This window comes from Lagenorhynchus albirostris, chromosome 10 (assembly GCF_949774975.1).
Source record: "Lagenorhynchus albirostris chromosome 10, mLagAlb1.1, whole genome shotgun sequence".
In the NCBI taxonomy this organism is placed as follows: Eukaryota; Metazoa; Chordata; class Mammalia; order Artiodactyla; family Delphinidae; genus Lagenorhynchus; species Lagenorhynchus albirostris.
The window spans coordinates 96,253,393-96,257,378 of NC_083104.1; positions in this window are offsets into that span (position 1 = coordinate 96,253,393).

Consider the following 3,986-nt stretch of genomic DNA (forward strand, 5'->3'; position numbering starts at 1 on the left):
ATTCTAGCCCCCAGCCCTTAAGTCACCCTCAACCATGAGTCTTCTCAGCTGAGGCCCAGACATCATGGAATCCTGTACCCTATTCAAATTCCTAAGCTGCAGAGCCATGAACATAATAAAGTGGTTGGTTTCAGCTGTTAGATTTGGGGATGATTTGTTACAGAGCACTAGGAACTGAAACATTATTGTATAAATGAATGTTCACTTATCTAGGCTGTAAGATCCCACACCAGATTCTACAAGCATGAGGGGGGGTCTATATCTGATTTGTTTGCTATTATAACCTTAGCTTTTAGCTCAGTGCCTGGCATATAATAGGTATTTGGTAAATAATCTTAACTAAATAAATAGATGACTGGATTGGTGCCTTCTTTCTCTGGCTTTGTGTTTATCTGCCTCTTTCTCACACCTTAAGTTTGGTCATCTAGTTACAGACAGCTGGTTTGCCCAAGACACTGATTTTCTTGTCTGTCAAGTTCTACGTCATTGATTCCTACTGTGTTCCTCTTGACTATTCCTTGTCCCGATGTTTGGGATAACGAAGGAGCCAAGTGAAAGGCCTTGTGCCTTGTGGGTCACTAACAAGTCAATAAAAAGCAATTCCTGTCTCACTTCCCCAGCTTCTCTCTGGCTTTCTTTTCTATCACCTGAATGCCTCATCACAGCCAGAAGAGAGCCTTTATGTTCCCCGTCTGTCTTCAGAGCAAACGAGGCTGGACACAGGAAGAAAGGGCTCTCAGGTCCCTGCCTGGACAGGTTGGCTCAGTGCGCTCATCCCTGGCTCCATTCCAGTTCAGTGGAATCTTGCTCTGGACTATTCGCCCCTGTCCTTTGCAGGCTATAGGACTGGCCCAGCGATGAGCAGCAGCGGCTGTGCAAACATGAAAGAGAGGCAGCACTCAAGCCTTTAGCAGCCCATATTCAGCTCAGGCCACGTGCACGCTGACATTTGATAATGTTTTGGTGAAAAAGCTTCTGAGTAGCCCTGCTTTCACCAAAAGGCGACTGGAGTGAAGGGAAGGGTGACTGGATGCCAGCAACCCTCTGAATCCCGTCAACCTGGGAGTAGTCTTCGTGAGGGTGCAGAACCATCCATTAGAAAGATACCGCCTCTCTCTTTCCACACCCCCTAGGACATGGGGATTGGAGAGCCTGCAGAGTTAGCAATCATATCAAAAGAGCACGTCATCCGCTCCGGCTCAAGGAGCCTAAGCTGTGAAGGAGGTGGGTGGGGAATTCAGGCACTGGGCTGTATGAGATAACACCTTTGCCTTAGAAAGTCTGTCACCTTCTCCCTCCACCCAAAACCCTTTCCCTGCTCTTACACATGCGTGCACACACACACACACACACACACACACACACACACACACACAAGGCTGGGAGGAGGCCCAGCATCCTGAATCACACCTGGTTCTGTGCACGATGGTCGCAGCCTTCTGTGCTGAGTATTTGCTCCAGTTACAGAGACAAAATAAAAATAAGAAGAAGAAAAATACGAAGGATAAGAAGAGCAGGCAGAGAGGAAGAAGGGCTATCTTTTATTTGGTATTTGCTGTATGCCATGAATTGTAGTAAGAACTTCTTTTGGTATAATCTCATTTAATCTGAAACAGCAACTTACAATATAGGAATACTTTCTAATTTGTAGATGAGGAAACTAATGCTGCTCAAAGAGTTTAAGTAATTTACCCAAGATCACACAGTAAATGTTGGAGCCAGAAGTTTTAGCCACATTGGGCTGCCTCTAAATGCCATGTTCTTTCCATCCAACTAGGCTATAGGTGGTTCTATTATAGCCTAAATGTCTCCAAATAGCCTACAGGGATGAGTGTTCAAACAGGATCATGACGTGGGGATCACTTTGACTCTGCACAGAATTGGACACCCCAGTGTAACATCTGTTTGAATTCTACTGCCTCTCACATGACTACCTGGACGCCTAAGCACTGCCAGGAATTCCTAACTGACCTGGAGTTCACTGTCCTGGCCATGCCTTGAGGATCAAGAATTCAAGCTATGGGGTTCCAACACAGTGCACTACACCACAGAGAAGACGGTTGAGAAATCCAGTTGATGGCCTTAAGCCATACATTGATTTATGCCCAAGAATGCATTTCTGTTTCTGGCGAAAGGAAAGCAACCCTCTAAGATTTATTCTGGTTGACCACATTAGCTGTTCTGATCACAGCAGCCACTGTGAATTGAGTTGGTTTTGTTAATTCCCCACTATACAGTGCATTTACAAGCTGTGTCTGCTAAGGCAACACAGAATCAGTAATTTCTTCAGTTTACAGTCAGTGATAAGAAGATGAAAGACTAGAATCAAGTGCTTAGGCTCTGAATCAAGTTACTCAAAGATTACAGGGATTCCCCAGAATTCAAGGGAAGAAGAGAAAAGCCTATTCCAACAGGCAGCTGCAGATTTGATTCTGATCAAGGGTTTACTCCTTTAGTTTGATTCACTTTGACCTTTGAAGCCTTACTGTGAGCTAGACGTTAAGCTACAGAGCAGAAATAAATGGTCCCACATCCTGAGTTTAACTAGCTCACTCTACCTAGTGATTATAGAAAAGAAGTTACATATTTTGACAGATTGCTTTGTCATTTACTGCTCTTTGGTAGGTCAGAAAAGAATTGCTCATAACATATGCATGCTGATTTTTGGTTCTCAAAGTCAGAATATATGGTCCAATATGTAATTATAACAGATGATAACTTACATATAAGTTACGGTGCCAATAAGTGGTATCTACATCCTTCAGTTTTAATATACTTCACATGACCACTTTCTCCTACATTGGAGGAAAAAAAAGAGCTTCTCTCTACCAATCCTACTTTTTCGAATATGATTAAGAAGCTGAATTTTACCTACTTGGCTGAGCAAGTAGGTAATTCGGACCTACTTGCCTGAGTGGCGTTTATTCTCAGGATGGAAAACTCTGGACTTCCCATTGGTGATGGTTTACATTAACTCCAGAAGAAAAAAGGGAAAAGTTAGAGCAAGTGAGAAAGAAATAAACAAAAAGAAACAAAACTTTAGCTCCAGAAGAAAAGACAGAGGAAGTTCAGGAATTTAGAAAGAGGAAAGAAGGCAAAAGAAAAGATAGACCAAACACTGTTAGGAAAAACATTTTTTAAAATCTGAATAGCAGGCCAATTTACTATAATCCTTCATTTCTTTGCTTACATACCCAAAATAGGATTCAACTTAGCTTCAAGTAAATGACATCAAACACCAAAAGCACCAAACAAATGACTCATAACTTAGAAAATCGGTTGAATGAGCTATAAAAATGGATCCAAGTTTATTTTTAGAATTTAATAGAGCGGTTTCGTTTTCCTCTAATAACATGTCAGAATATACAATGGCATTCTCTAGGGTCTAAAAAACATATTTAAAGACATTGTCAATTCTATTTTAACATGGTACTCTCCTCGTTTAATTTTTTATTATTTTTTTTAGTTAAGTGAGTAGAACATTACAAAAGCACTCACAAAGCTATCTAACCATCATGCTTGAGAAAGACAAATGAGGAATGATTGTGTATGATAGTAGGATGAATTACAGAACTGGAGCAGTAAAAATGGTATTAGAGATGGTGCTTCTCACCTTAGTACCTTAGTATTTTCCCTGTCTTCAAGAGTTCATTGCCAACACCCCCAATTGTGGTGCATTGTAATGGTGGTCACATTCTTTAATGGGCCCTATTTTACTGAGTCTGTGTTTTATTTCTCCACCAGTGCCTTTCTCACTTGACTTTTAGCTTGTAGTCATTCACCACATAAAAATAAGATGATTGGATGAAAACGCAGAATAATAACCATGTAATATGAAATATGCCATAAATGCGGTGTATACATATTATATATTATGGCAAAACCTTGGTAATTGCCTGTCTGGTTTAATTTTCAGCTGAGTAAAGGGAAAAAATTCTGAGGTTTTGCTATCTTTTGCTCTATTATTATTATTATTACAAATATCT